Source organism: Ovis canadensis, chromosome 10 (assembly GCF_042477335.2).
Source record: "Ovis canadensis isolate MfBH-ARS-UI-01 breed Bighorn chromosome 10, ARS-UI_OviCan_v2, whole genome shotgun sequence".
In the NCBI taxonomy this organism is placed as follows: domain Eukaryota; kingdom Metazoa; phylum Chordata; class Mammalia; order Artiodactyla; family Bovidae; genus Ovis; species Ovis canadensis.
The window spans coordinates 3,662,513-3,678,558 of NC_091254.1; positions in this window are offsets into that span (position 1 = coordinate 3,662,513).

The following is a 16,046-nucleotide window of genomic DNA, read 5'->3' on the forward strand; positions in this document are numbered from 1 at the left end:
CAAGAGTCCCCCAGATGTGTCAGTCCATTCCAGAGGAACCAGTTTTCCCTCACTGCCATGACGTTCAAGCCCAGGATCGACTCCCACCACGTGTGCTCATGGGACAGCCCTGTGGGAAAGCCTCGTGGGAAGCCTCGTGGGAAAGACTCGAGGGAAAACCATAGATCCTTTGATCCACGCGGCGGACTGCGTGACACTGCTGCTACCGCTCTGGAGGAAAGCGCAAGTGCATGCCCGCATTCGAGACGAGGACGACTCCCCTTGGGAGACTCCAGAAGTACCCCAAGATCCATGTCAGCACTGGAGAGGAATCCTCAGGTTCTGGCTCCGACTCCACACGAGGTCTTAGGCCCCGGCATCGACGGGAGAGGAATCCCGAGAGGCCCCCGAGGAACTCGCATGGGGACTGGCCTTTCCTGAGGCCACCAGAGCGGGTCCCTGAGGTCCACGTCGTAAGTCGAGAGCACCTGCCGCAACTCGAGAAAATCCAGGAGGTTTTGCCCTCCAGGCGAGTTGAGGCCCATTTCCGCTGAGGCTTCTCGAGGCTGATCACATCTAACCACTGGAACTTCCAAAGGGTCCTTCACACCCTTGCTGCAACTTAAGAAGTTCCCCCACATACCCGTCTGCACTCGAGAGGAAGCACGTGGTGTCCCGCACACCTCCAGGGGAGCCCCGTTTCCGCCTCCTAGCTCGAGATGAGGGATCCTTTCCCTGTTTCGTAGGGAAAGAATTCCCGGCGTTCCCGTCGCATCTCAAGAGGAGGCGCTCTCCACAGGAAAGGCGAGAGGAACTCCAGGGTCGTGACACCATTCCAAGAGTCCCCCAGATGTGTCAGTCCATTCCAGAGGAACCTGTTTTCCCTGCACTGCCTTGACGTTCAAGCCGAGGATCGACTCCCACCACGTGTGCACGTGGGACAGCCCTGTGGGAAAGCCTCGTGGGAAAGCCTCGTGGGAAAGACTCGAGGGAAAACCATAGAACCTTTGATCCACGCGGCGGACTGCGTGACACTGCTGCTACCGCTCTGGAGGAAAGCGCAAGTGCATGCCCGCATTCGAGACGAGGACTGACTCCCCTGGGGAGACTCCAGAAGTACCCCAAGATCCATGTCAGCACTGGAGAGGAATCCTCAGGTTCCGGCCCCGACTAAACACAAGGTCTTAGGCCCCAGCATCGACGGGAGAGGAATCCCGAGAGGCCCCCGAGGAACTCGCATGGGGACTGGCCTTTCCTGAGGCCACCAGAGAGGGTCCCTGAGGTCCCCGTCGTAAGTCGAGAGCACCTGCCGCAACTCGAGAAAATCCAGGAGGTTTTGCCCTCCAGGCGAGATGAGGCCCATTTCCGCTGAGGCTTCTCGAGGCCAATCACGTCTAAACACTGGAACTTCCAAAGGGTCCTTCACACCCTTGCTGCAACTCAAGAAGTTCCCCGACATACCCGTCTCCACTCGAGAGGAAGCATGTGGTGTCCCGCACACATCCAGGGGAGCCCCGTTTCCGCCTCCTAGCTCGAGATGAGGGATCCTTTCCCTGTTTCGTAGGGAAAGAATTCCCGGCGTTCCCGTCGCATCTCAAGAGGAGGCGCTCTCCACAGGAAAGGCGAGAGGAACTCCAGGGTCGTGCCACCATTCCAAGAGTCCCCCAGATGTGTCAGTCCATTCCAGAGGAACCTGTTTTCCCTGCACTGCCTTGACGTTCAAGCCGAGGATCGACTCCCACGACGTGTGCACGTGGGACAGCCCTGTGGGAAAGCCTCGTGGGAAAGCCTCGTGGGAAAGACTCGAGGGAAAACCATAGATCCTTTGATCCACGCGGCAGACTGCGTGACACTGCTGCTACCGCTCTGGAGGAAAGCGCAAGTGCATGCCCGCATTCGAGACGAGGACTGACTCCCCTGGGGAGACTCCAGAAGTACCCCAAGATCCATGTCAGCAGTGGAGAGGAATCCTCAGGTTCCGGCCCCGACTCCACACAAGGTCTTAGGCCCCGGCATCGACGGGAGAGGAATCCCGAGAGGCCCCCGAGGAACTCGCATGGGGACTGGCCTTTCCTGAGGTCACCAGAGCGGGTCCCTGAGGTCCCCGTCGTAAGTCGAGAGCACCTGCCGCATCTCGAGAAAATCCAGGAGATTTTGCCCTCCAGGCGAGATGAAGCCCATTTCCGCTGAGGCTTCTCGAGGCTAATCACATCTAACCACTTGAACTTCCAAAGGGTCCTTCACACCCTTGCTGCAACTCTAGAAGTTCCCCGACATACCCGTCTCCACTCGAGAGGAAGCACGAGGGTCCCGCACACATCCAGGGTAGCCCCGTTTCCGCCTCCTAGCTCGAGATGAGGGATCCTTTCCCTGTTTCGTAGGAAAGAATTCCCGGCATTCCCGTCGCATCTCAAGAGGAGGCGCTCTCCACAGGAAAGGCGAGAGGAACTCCAGGGTCGTGCCACCATTCCAAGAGACCCCCAGATGTGTCAGTCCATTCCAGAGGAACCTGTTTTCCCTGCACTGCCTTGACGTTCAAGCCGAGGATCGACTCCCACCACGTGTGCACGTGGGACAACCCAGTGGGAAAGCCTCGTGGGAAAGCCTCGTGGGAAAGACTCGAGGGAAAACCATAGATCCTTTGATGCACGCGGCGGACTGCGTGACACTGCTGCTACCGCTCTGGAGGAAAGCGCAAGGGCATGCCCGCATTCGAGACGAGGACTGACTCCCCTGGGGAGACTCCAGAAATACCCCAAGATCCATGTCACCACTGGAGAGGAATCCTCAGGTTCCGGCCCCGACTCCACACAAGGACTTAGGCCCCAGCATCGACGGGAGAGGAATCCCGAGAGGACCCGAGGAACTCGCATGGGGACTGGCCTTTCCTGAGGCAATCAGAGCGGGTCTCTGAGGTCCCCGTCGTAAGTCGAGAGTACCTGCCGCAACTCGAGAAAATCCAGGAGGTTTTGCTCTCCAGGCGAAATGAGGCCCATTTCCGCTGAGGCTTCTCGGGGCTAATCACTTCTAACCACTGGAACTTCCAATGGGTCGTTCACACCCTTACTGCAACTCAAGAATTTCCCCGACATACCCGTCTCCACTCGAGAGGAAGCACGTGGGTTCCCGCACACATCCAGGGGAGCCCCGTTTCCGCCTCCTAGCTCGAGATGAGGGATCCTTTCCCTGTTTCGTAGGGAAAGAATTCCCGGTGTTCCCGTCGCATCTCAAGAGGAGGCGCTCTCCACAGGAAAGGCGAGAGGAACTCCAGGGTCGTGCCACCATTCCAAGAGTCCCCCCGATGTGTCAGTCCATTCCAGAGGAACCTGTTTTCCCTGCACTGCCTTGACGTTCAAGCCGAGGATCGACTCCCACCACGTGTGCACGTGGGACAGCCCTGTGGGAAAGCCTCGTGGGAAAACCTCGTGGGAAAGACTCGAGGGAAAACAATAGATCCTTTGATCCACGCGGCGGACTTGGTGACACTGCTGCTACCGCTCTGGAGGAAAGCGCAAGTGCATGCCCGCATTCGAGACGAGGACTGACTACCCTGGGGAGACTCCAGAAGTACCCCAAGATCCATGTCAGCACTGGAGAGGAATCCTCAGGTTCCGGCCCCGACTCCACACAAGGTCTTAGGCCCCGGCATGGACGGGAGAGGAATCCCGAGAGGCCCCCGAGGAACTCGCATGGGGACTGGCCTTTCCTGAGGCCAACAGAGCGGGTCCCTGAGGTCCCCATCGTAAGTCGAGAGCACCTGCCCCAACTCGAGAAAATCCAGGAGGTTTTGCCCTCCAGGCGAGATGAGGCCCATTTCCGCTGAGGCTTCTCGAGGCCAATCACGTCTAACCACTGGAACTTCCAAAGGGTCCTTCACACCCTTGCTGCAACTCAAGAAGTTCCCCGACATACCCGTCTCCACTCGAGAGGAAGCACGAGGGTCCCGCACACATCCAGGGGAGCCCCGTTTCCGCCTCCGAGCTCGAGATGAGGGATCCTTTCCCTGTTTCGTAGGGAAAGAATTCCCGGCGTTCCCGTCGCATCTCAAGAGGAGGCGCTCTCCACAGGAAAGGCGAGAGGACTCCAGCGTCGTGCCACCATTCAAAGAGTCCCCCAGATATGTCAGTCCATTCCAGAGGACATGTTTTCCCTGCACTGCCTTGACGTTCAAGCCGAGGATCGACTCCCACCACGTGTGCACGTGGGACAGCCCTGTGGGAAAGCCTCGTGGGAAAGCCTCGTGGGAAAGACTCGAGGGAAAACCATAGATCCTTTGATCCACGCGGCGGACTGCGTGACACTGCTGCTACCGCTCTGGAGGAAAGCGCAAGTGCATGCCCGCATTCGAGACGAGGACTGACTCCCCTGGGGAGACTCCTGAAGTACCCCAAGATCCAGGTCAGCACTCGAGAGGAATCCTCAGGTTCCGGCCCCGACTCCACACAAGGTCTTAGGCCCCGGCATCGACGGGAGAGGAATCCCGAGAGGCCCCCGAGGAACTCGCATGGGGACTGGCCTTTCCTGAGGCCACCAGAGCGGGTCCCTGAGGTCCCCGTCGTAAGTCGAGAGCACCTGCCGCAACTCGAGAAAATCCAGGAGGTTTTGCCCTCCAGGCGAGATGAGGCCCATTTCCGCTGAGGCTTCTCGAGGCTAATCACGTCTAACCACTGGAACTTCCAAAGGGTCCTTCACACCCTTGCTGCATCTCAAGAAATTCCCCGACATACCCGTCTCCACTCGAGAGGAAGCACGTGGGGTCCCGCACACATCCAGGGGAGCCCCGTTTCCGCCTCCTAGCTCGAGATGAGGGATCCTATCCCTGTTTCGTAGGGAAAGAATTCCCGGCGTTCCCGTCGCATCTCAAGAGGAGGCGCTCTCCACAGGAAAGGCGAGAGGAACTCCAGGGTCGTGCCACCATTCCAAGAGTCCCCCAGATGTGTCAGTCCATTCCAGGGGAACCTGTTTTCCCTGCACTGCCTTGACGTTCAAGCCGTGGATCGACTCCCACCACGTGTGCACGTGGGACAGCCCTGTGGGAAAGCCTCGTGGGAAAGCCTCGTGGGAAAGACTCGAGGGAAAACCATAGATCCTTTCATCCACGCGGCGGACTTGGTGACACTGCTGCTACCGCTCTGGAGGAAAGCGCAAGTGCATGCCCGCATTCGAGACGAGGACTGACTCCCCTGGGGAGACTCCAGAAGTACCCCAAGATCCATGTCAGCACTGGAGAGGAATCCTCAGGTTCCGGCCCCGACTCCACACAAGGTCTTAGGCCCCGGCATCGACGGGAGAGGAATGCCGAGAGGCCCCCGAGGAACTCGCATGGGGACTGGCCTTTCCTGAGGCCACCATAGCGGGTCCCTGAGGTCCCCGTCGTAAGTCGAGAGCACCTGCCGCAACTCGAGAAAATCCAGGAGGTTTTGCCCTCCAGGCGAGATGAGGCCCATTTCCGCTGAGGCTTCTCGAGGCTAATCACGTCTAACCACTGGAACTTCCAAAGGGTCCTTCACACCCTTGCTGCAACTCAAGAAGTTCCCCGACATACCCGTCTCCACTCGAGAGGAAGCACGTGGTATCCCGCACACATCCAGGGGAGCCCCGTTTCCGCCTCCTAGCTCGAGATGAGGGATCCTTTCCCTGTTTCGTAGGGAAAGAATTCCCGGCGTTCCCGTCGCATCTCAAGAGGAGGCGCTCTCCACAGGAAAGGCGAGAGGAACTCCAGGGTCGTGCCACCATTCCAAGAGTCCCCCAGATGTGTCAGTCCATTCCAGAGGAACCTGTTTTCCCTGCACTGCCTTGACGTTCAAGCCGAGGATCGACTCCCACCACGTGTGCACGTGGGACAGCCCTGTGGGAAAGCCTCGTGGGAAAACCTCGTGGGAAAGACACGAGGGAAAACAATAGATCCTTTGATCCACGCGGCGGACTTGGTGACACTGCTGCTACCGCTCTGGAGGAAAGCGCAAGTGCATGCCCGCATTCGAGACGAGGACTGACTCCCCTGGGGAGACTCCAGAAGTACCCCAAGATCCATGTCAGCAATGGAGAGGAATCCTCAGGTTCCGGCCCCGACTCCACACAAGGTCTTAGGCCCCGGCATGGACGGGAGAGGAATCCCGAGAGGCCCCCGAGGAACTCGCATGGGGACTGGCCTTTCCTGAGGCCAACAGAGCGGGTCCCTGAGGTCCCCATCGTAAGTCGAGAGCACCTGCCCCAACTCGAGAAAATCCAGGAGGTTTTGCCCTCCAGGCGAGATGAGGCCCATTTCCGCTGAGGCTTCTCGAGGCTAATCATGTCTAACCACTGGAACTTCCAAAGGGTCCTTCACACCCTTGCTGCAACTCAAGAAGTTCCCCGACATACCCGTCTCCACTCGAGAGGAAGCACGAGGGTCCCGCACACATCCAGGGGAGCCCCGTTTCCGCCTCCGAGCTCGAGATGAGGGATCCTTTCCCTGTTTCGTAGGGAAAGAATTCCCGGCGTTCCCGTCGCATCTCAAGAGGGGGCGCTCTCCACAGGAAAGGCGAGAGGACTCCAGCGTCGTGCCACCATTCAAAGAGTCCCCCAGATATGTCAGTCCATTCCAGAGGACATGTTTTCCCTGCACTGCCTTGACGTTCAAGCCGAGGATCGACTCCCACCACGTGTGCACGTGGGACAGCCCTGTGGGAAAGCCTCGTGGGAAAGCCTCGTGGGAAAGACTCGAGGGAAAACCATAGATCCTTTCATCCACGCGGCGGACTGCGTGACACTGCTGCTACCGCTCTGGAGGAAAGCGCAAGTGCATGCCCGCATTCGAGACGAGGACTGACTCCCCTGGGGAGACTCCTGAAGTACCCCAAGATCCAGGTCAGCACTCGAGAGGAATCCTCAGGTTCCGGCCCCGACTCCACACAAGGTCTTAGGCCCCGGCATCGACGGGAGAGGAATCCCGAGAGGCCCCCGAGGAACTCGCATGGGGACTGGCCTTTCCTGAGGCCACCAGAGCGGGTCCCTGAGGTCCCCGTCGTAAGTCGAGAGCACCTGCCGCAACTCGAGAAAATCCAGGAGGTTTTGCCCTCCAGGCGAGATGAGGCCCATTTCCGCTGAGGCTTCTCGAGGCTAATCACGTCTAACCACTGGAACTTCCAAAGGGTCCTTCACACCCTTGCTGCATCTCAAGAAATTCCCCGACATACCCGTCTCCACTCGAGAGGAAGCACGTGGGGTCCCGCACACATCCAGGGGAGCCCCGTTTCCGCATCCTAGCTCGAGATGAGGGATCCTATCCCTGTTTCGTAGGGAAAGAATTCCCGGCGTTCCCGTCGCATCTCAAGAGGAGGCGCTCTCCACAGGAAAGGCGAGAGGAACTCCAGGGTCGTGCCACCATTCCAAGAGTCCCCCAGATGTGTCAGTCCATTCCAGGGGAACCTGTTTTCCCTGCACTGCCTTGACGTTCAAGCCGTGGATCGACTCCCACCACGTGTGCACGTGGGACAGCCCTGTGGGAAAGCCTCGTGGGAAAGCCTCGTGGGAAAGACTCGAGGGAAAACCATAGATCCTTTCATCCACGCGGCGGACTGCGTGACACTGCTGCTACCGCTCTGGAGGAAAGCGCAAGTGCATGCCCGCATTCGAGACGAGGACTGACTCCCCTGGGGAGACTCCAGAAGTACCCCAAGATCCATGTCAGCACTGGAGAGGAATCCTCAGGTTCCGGCCCCGACTCCACACAAGGTCTTAGGCCCCGGCATCGACGGGAGAGGAATGCCGAGAGGCCCCCGAGGAACTCGCATGGGGACTGGCCTTTCCTGAGGCCACCATAGCGGGTCCCTGAGGTCCCCGTCGTAAGTCGAGAGCACCTGCCGCAACTCGAGAAAATCCAGGAGGTTTTGCCCTCCAGGCGAGATGAGGCCCATTTCCGCTGAGGCTTCTCGAGGCTAATCACGTCTAACCACTGGAACTTCCAAAGGGTCCTTCACACCCTTGCTGCATCTCAAGAAGTTCCCCGACATACCCGTCTCCACTCGAGAGGAAGCACGTGGTATCCCGCACACATCCAGGGGAGCCCCGTTTCCGCCTCCTAGCTCGAGATGAGGGATCCTTTCCCTGTTTCGTAGGGAAAGAATTCCCGGCGTTCCCGTCGCATCTCAAGAGGAGGCGCTCTCCACAGGAAAGGCGAGAGGAACTCCAGGGTCGTGCCACCATTCCAAGAGTCCCCCAGATGTGTCAGTCCATTCCAGAGGAACCTGTTTTCCCTGCACTGCCTTGACGTTCAAGCCGAGGATCCACTCCCACCACGTGTGCACGTGGGACAGCCCTGAGGGAAAGCCTCGTGGGAAAGCCTCGTGGGAAAGACTCGAGGGAAAACCATAGATCCTTTCATCCACGCGGCGGACTGCGTGTCACTGCTGCTACCGCTCTGGAGGAAAGCGCAAGTGCATGCCCGCATTCGAGACGAGGACTGACTCCCCTGGGGAGACTCCAGAATTACCCGAAGATCCATGTCAGCACTGGAGAGGAATCCTCAGGTTCCGGCCCCGGCTCCACACAAGGCCTTAGGCCCCGGCATCGATGGGAGAGTAATCCCGAGAGGCCCCCGAGGAACTCGCATGGGGACTGGCCTTTCCTGAGGCCACCAGAGCGGGTCCCTGAGGTCCCCGTCGTAAGTCGAGAGCACCTGCCGCAACTCGAGAAAATCCAGGAGGTTTTGCCCTCCAGGCGAGATGAGGCCCATTTCCGCTGAGGCTTCTCGAGGCTAATCACGTCTAACCACTGGAACTTCCAAAGGGTCCTTCACACCCTTGCTGCATCTCAAGAAGTTCCCCGACATACCCGTCTCCACTCGAGAGGAAGCACGTGGGGTCCCGCACACATCCAGGGGAGCCCCGTTTCCGCCTCCTAGCTCGAGATGAGGGATCCTTTCCCTGTTTCGTAGGGAAAGAATTCCCGGCGTTCCCGTCGCATCTCAAGAGGAGGCGCTCTCCACAGGAAAGGCGAGAGGAACTCCAGGGTCGTGCCACCATTCCAAGAGTCCCCCAGATGTGTCAGTCCATTCCAGAGGAACCTGTTTTCCCTGCACTGCTTTGACGTTCAAGCCGAGGATCGACTCCCACCACGTGTGCACGTGGGACAGCCCTGTGGGAAAGCCTCGTGGGAAAGCCTCGTGGGAAAGACTCGAGGGAAAACTATAGATCCTTTGATCCACGCGGCGGACTGCGTGACACTGCTGCTACCGCTCTGGAGGAAAGCGCAAGTGCATGCCCGCATTCGAGACGAGGACTGACTCCCCTGGGGAGACTCCAGAAGTACCCCAAGATCCATGTCAGCACTGGAGAGGAATCCTCAGGTTCCGGCCCCGACTCCACACAAGGTCTTAGGCCCCGGCATCGACGGGAGAGGAATCCCGAGAGGCCCCTGAGGAACTCGCATGGGGACTGGCCTTTCCTGAGGCCACCAGAGCGGGTCCCTGAGGTCCCCGTCGTAAGTCGAGAGCACCTGCCGCAACTCGAGAAAATCCAGGAGGTTTTGCCCTCCAGGCGAGATGAGGCCCATTTCCGCTGAGGCTTCTCGAGGCTAATCACGTCTAACCACTGGAACTTCCAAAGGGTCCTTCACACCCTTGCTGCAACTCAAGAAGTTCCCCGACATACCCGTCTCCACTCGAGAGGAAGCACGTGGGGTCCCGCACACATCCAAGGGAGACCCGTTTCCGCCTCCTAGCTCGAGATGAGGGATCCTTTCCCTGTTTCGTAGGGAAAGAATTCCCGGCGTTCCAGTCGCATCTCCAGAGGAGGCGCTCTCCACAGGAAAGGCGAGAGGAACTCCAGGGTCGTGCCACCATTCCAAGAGTCCCCCAGATGTGTCAGTCCATTCCAGAGGAACCTGTTTTCCCTGCACTGCCTTGACGTTCAAGCCGAGGATCGACTCCCACCACGTGTGCACGTGGGACAGCCCTGTGGGAAAGCCTCGTGGCAAAGCCTCGTGGGAAAGACTCGAGGGAAAACCATAGATCCTTTGATCCACGCGGCGGACTGCGTGACACTGCTGCTACCGCTCTGGAGGAAAGCGCAAGTGCATGCCCGCATTCGAGACGAGGACTGACTCCCCTGGGGAGACTCCAGAAGTACCCCAAGATCCATGTCAGCACTGGAGAGGAATCCTCAGGTTCCGGCCCCGACTCCACACAAGGTCTTAGGCCACGGCATCCACGGGAGAGGAATCCCGAGAGGCCCCCGAGGAACTCGCATGGGACTGGCCTTTCCTGAGGCCACCAGAGCGGGTCCCTGAGGTCCCTGTCGTAAGTCGAGAGCACCTGCCGCAACTCGAGAAAATCCAGGAGGTTTTGCCCTCCAGGCGAGATGAGGCCCATTTCCGCTGAGGCTTCTCGAGGCTAATCACGTCTAACCACTGGAACTTCCAAAGGGTCCTTCACACCCTTGCTGCATCTCAAGAAGTTCCCCGACATACCCGTCTCCACTCGAGAGGAAGCACGTGGGGTCCCGCACACATCCAGGGGAGCCCCGTTTCCGCCTCCTAGCTCGAGATGAGGGATCCTTTCCCTGTTTCGTAGGGAAAGAATTCCCGGCGTTCCCGTCGCATCTCAAGAGGAGGCGCTCTCCACAGGAAAGGCGAGAGGAACTCCAGGGTCGTGCCACCATTCCAAGAGTCCCCCAGATGTGTCAGTCCATTCCAGAGGAACCTGTTTTCCCTGCACTGCTTTGACGTTCAAGCCGAGGATCGACTCCCACCACGTGTGCACGTGGGACAGCCCTGTGGGAAAGCCTCGTGGGAAAGCCTCGTGGGAAAGACTCGAGGGAAAACCATAGATCCTTTGATCCACGCGGCGGACTGCGTGACACTGCTGCTACCGCTCTGGAGGAAAGCGCAAGTGCATGCCCGCATTCGAGACGAGGACTGACTCCCCTGGGGAGACTCCAGAAGTACCCCAAGATCCATGTCAGCACTGGAGAGGAATCCTCAGGTTCCGGCCCCGACTCCACACAAGGTCTTAGGCCCCGGCATCGACGGGAGAGGAATCCCGAGAGGCCCCTGAGGAACTCGCATGGGGACTGGCCTTTCCTGAGGCCACCAGAGCGGGTCCCTGAGGTCCCCGTCGTAAGTCGAGAGCACCTGCCGCAACTCGAGAAAATCCAGGAGGTTTTGCCCTCCAGGCGAGATGAGGCCCATTTCCGCTGAGGCTTCTCGAGGCTAATCACGTCTAACCACTGGAACTTCCAAAGGGTCCTTCACACCTTTGCTGCAACTCAAGAAGTTCCCCGACATACCCGTCTCCACTCGAGAGGAAGCACGTGGGGTCCCGCACACATCCAAGGGAGACCCGTTTCCGCCTCCTAGCTCGAGATGAGGGATCCTTTCCCTGTTTCGTAGGGAAAGAATTCCCGGCGTTCCAGTCGCATCTCCAGAGGAGGCGCTCTCCACAGGAAAGGCGAGAGGAACTCCAGGGTCGTGCCACCATTCCAAGAGTCCCCCAGATGTGTCAGTCCATTCCAGAGGAACCTGTTTTCCCTGCACTGCCTTGACGTTCAAGCCGAGGATCGACTCCCACCACGTGTGCACGTGGGACAGCCCTGTGGGAAAGCCTCGTGGCAAAGCCTCGTGGGAAAGACTCGAGGGAAAACCATAGATCCTTTGATCCACGCGGCGGACTGCGTGACACTGCTGCTACCGCTCTGGAGGAAAGCGCAAGTGCATGCCCGCATTCGAGACGAGGACTGACTCCCCTGGGGAGACTCCAGAAGTACCCCAAGATCCATGTCAGCACTGGAGAGGAATCCTCAGGTTCCGGCCCCGACTCCACACAAGGTCTTAGGCCACGGCATCCACGGGAGAGGAATCCCGAGAGGCCCCCGAGGAACTCGCATGGGACTGGCCTTTCCTGAGGCCACCAGAGCGGGTCCCTGAGGTCCCTGTCGTAAGTCGAGAGCACCTGCCGCAACTCGAGAAAATCCAGGAGGTTTTGCCCTCCAGGCGAGATGAGGCCCATTTCCGCTGAGGCTTCTCGAGGCTAATCACGTCTAACCACTGGAACTTCCAAAGGGTCCTTCACACCCTTGCTGCATCTCAAGAAGTTCCCCGACATACCCGTCTCCACTCGAGAGGAAGCACGTGGGGTCCCGCACACATCCAGGGGAGCCCCGTTTCCGCCTCCTAGCGCGAGATGAGGGATCCTTTCCCTGTTTCGTAGGGAAAGAATTCCCGGCGTTCCCGTCGCATCTCAAGAGGAGGCGCTCTCCACAGGAAAGGCGAGAGGAACTCCAGGGTCGTGCCACCATTCCAAGAGTCCCCCAGATGTGTCAGTCCATTCCAGAGGAACCTGTTTTCCCTGCACTGCTTTGACGTTCAAGCCGAGGATCGACTCCCACCACGTGTGCACGTGGGACAGCCCTGTGGGAAAGCCTCGTGGGAAAGCCTCGTGGGAAAGACTCGAGGGAAAACCATAGATCCTTTGATCCACGCGGCGGACTGCGTGACACTGCTGCTACCGCTCTGGAGGAAAGCGCAAGTGCATGCCCGCATTCGAGACGAGGACTGACTCCCCTGGGGAGACTCCAGAAGTACCCCAAGATCCATGTCAGCACTGGAGAGGAATCCTCAGGTTCCGGCCCCGACTCCACACAAGGTCTTAGGCCCCGGCATCGACGGGAGAGGAATCCCGAGAGGCCCCTGAGGAACTCGCATGGGGACTGGCCTTTCCTGAGGCCACCAGAGCGGGTCCCTGAGGTCCCCGTCGTAAGTCGAGAGCACCTGCCGCAACTCGAGAAAATCCAGGAGGTTTTGCCCTCCAGGCGAGATGAGGCCCATTTCCGCTGAGGCTTCTCGAGGCTAATCACGTCTAACCACTGGAACTTCCAAAGGGTCCTTCACACCCTTGCTGCAACTCAAGAAGTTCCCCGACATACCCGTCTCCACTCGAGAGGAAGCACGTGGTATCCCGCACACATCCAGGGGAGCCCCGTTTCCGCCTCCTAGCTCGAGATGAGGGATCCTTTCCCTGTTTCGTAGGGAAAGAATTCCCGGCGTTCCCGTCGCATCTCAAGAGGAGGCGCTCTCCACAGGAAAGGCGAGAGGAACTCCAGGGTCGTGCCACCATTCCAAGAGTCCCCCAGATGTGTCAGTCCATTCCAGAGGAACCTGTTTTCCCTGCACTGCCTTGACGTTCAAGCCGAGGATCAACTCCCACCACGTGTGCACGTGGGACAGCCCTGTGGGAAAGCCTCGTGGGAAAGCCTCGTGGGAAAGACTCGAGGGAAAACCATAGATCCTTTGATCCACGCGGCGGACTGCGTGACACTGCTGCTACCGCTCTGGAGGAAAGCGCAAGTGCATGCCCGCATTCGAGACGAGGACTGACTCCCCTGGGGAGACTCCAGAAGTACCCCAAGATCCATGTCAGCACTGGAGAGGAATCCTCAGGTTCCGGCCCCGACTCCACACAAGGTCTTAGGCCCCGGCATCGACGGGAGAGGAATGCCGAGAGGCCTCCGAGGAACTCGCATGGGGACTGGCCTTTCCTGAGGCCACCAGAGCGGGTCCCTGAGGTCCCCGTCGTAAGTCGAGAGCACCTGCCGCAACTCGAGAAAATCCAGGAGGTTTTGCCCTCCAGGCGAGATGAGGCCCATTTCCGCTGAGGCTTCTCGAGGCTAATCACGTCTAACCACTGGAACTTCCAAAGGGTCCTTCACACCCTTGCTGCAACTCAAGAAGTTCCCCGACATACCCGTCTCCACTCGAGAGGAAGCACGTGGGGTCCCGCACACATCCAGGGGAGCCCCGTTTCCGCCTCCTAGCTCGAGATGAGGGATCCTTTCCCTGTTTCGTAGGGAAAGAATTCCCGGCGTTCCCGTCGCATCTCAAGAGGAGGCGCTCTCCACAGGAAAGGCGAGAGGAACTCCAGGGTCGTGCCACCATTCCAAGAGTCCCCCAGATGTGTCAGTCCATTCCAGAGGAACCTGTTTTCCCTGCACTGCCTTGACGTTCAAGCCGAGGATCAACTCCCACCACGTGTGCACGTGGGACAGCCCTGTGGGAAAGCCTCGTGGGAAAGCCTCGTGGGAAAGACTCGAGGGAAAACCATAGATCCTTTGATCCACGCGGCGGACTGCGTGACACTGCTGCTACCGCTCTGGAGGAAAGCGCAAGTGCATGCCCGCATTCGAGACGAGGACTGACTCCCCTGGGGAGACTCCAGAAGTACCCCAAGATCCATGTCAGCACTGGAGAGGAATCCTCAGATTCCGGCCCCGACTCCACACAAGGTCTTAGGCCCCGGCATCGACGGGAGAGGAATCCCGAGAGGCCCCCGAGGAACTCGCATGGGGACTGGCCTTTCCTGAGGCCACCAGAGCGGGTCCCGGAGGTCCCCGTCGTAAGTCGAGAGCACCTGCCGCAACTCGAGAAAATCCAGGAGGTTTTGCCCTCCAGGCGAGATGAGGCCCATTTCCGCTGAGGCTTCTCGAGGCTAATCACGTCTAACCACTGGAACTTCCAAAGGGTCCTTCACACCCTTGCTGCAACTCAAGAAGTTCCCCGACATACCCGTCTCCACTCGAGAGGAAGCACGTGGGGTCCCGCACACATCCAGGGGAGCCCCGTTTCCGCCTTCTAGCTCGAGATGAGGGATCCTTTCCCTGTTTCGTAGGGAAAGAATTCCCGGCGTTCCCGTCGCATCTCAAGAGGAGGCGCTCTCCACAGGAAAGGCGAGAGGAACTCCAGGGTCGTGCCACCATTCCAAGAGTCCCCCAGATGTGTCAGTCCATTCCAGAGGAACCTGTTTTCCCTGCACTGCCTTGACGTTCAAGCCGAGGATTGACTCCCACCACGTGTGCACGTGGGACAGCCCTGTGGGAAAGCCTCGTGGGAAAGCCTCGTGGGAAAGACTCGAGGGAAAACCATAGATCCTTTGATCCACGCGGCGGACTGCGTGACACTGCTGCTACCGCTCTGGAGGAAAGCGCAAGTGCATGCCCGCATTCGAGACGAGGACTGACTCCCCTGGGGAGACTCCAGAAGTACCCCAAGATCCATGTCAGCACTGGAGAGGAATCCTCAGGTTCCGGCCCCGACTCCACACAAGGTCTTAGGCCCCGGCATCGACGGGAGAGGAATCCCGAGAGGCCCCCGAGGAACTCGCATGGGGACTGGCCTTTCCTGAGGCCACCAGAGCGGGTCCCTGAGGTCCCCGTCGTAAGTCGAGAGCACCTGCCGCAACTCGAGAAAATCCAGGAGGTTTTGCCCTCCAGGCGAGATGAGGCCCATTTCCGCTGAGGCTTCTCGAGGCTAATCACGTCTAACCACTGGAACTTCCAAAGGGTCCTTCACACCCTTGCTGCAACTCAAGAAGTTCCCCGACATACCCGTCTCCAATCGAGAGGAAGCACGTGGGGTCCCGCACACATCCAGGGGAGCCCCGTTTCCGCCTCCTAGCTCGAGATGAGGGATCCGTTCCATGTTTCGTAGGGAAAGAATTCCCGGCGTTCCCGTCGCATCTCAAGAGGAGGCGCTCTCCACAGGAAAGGCGAGAGGAACTCCAGGGTCGTGCCACCATTCCAAGAGTCCCCCAGATGTGTCAGTCCATTCCAGAGGAACCTGTTTTCCCTGCACTGCCTTGACGTTCAAGCCGAGGATCGACTCCCACCACGTGTGCACGTGGGACAGCCCTGTGGGAAAGCCTCGTGGGAAAGACTCGTGGGAAAGACTCGAGGGAAAACCATAGATCCTTTGATCCACGCGGCGGACTGCGTGACACTGCTGCTACCGCTCTGGAGGAAAGCGCAAGTGCATGCCCGCATTCGAGACGAGGACTGACTCCCCTGGGGAGACTCCAGAAGTACCCCAAGATCCATGTCAGCACTGGAGAGGAATCCTCAGGTTCCGGCCCCGACTCCACACAAGGTCTTAGGCCCCGGCATCGACGGGAGAGGAATCCCGAGAGGCCCCCGAGGAACTCGCATGGGGACTGGCCTTTCCTGAGGCCACCAGAGCGGGTCCCTGAGGTCCCCGTCGTAAGTCGAGAGCACCTGCCGCAACTCGAGAAAATCCAGGAGGTTTTGCCCTCCAGGCGAGAT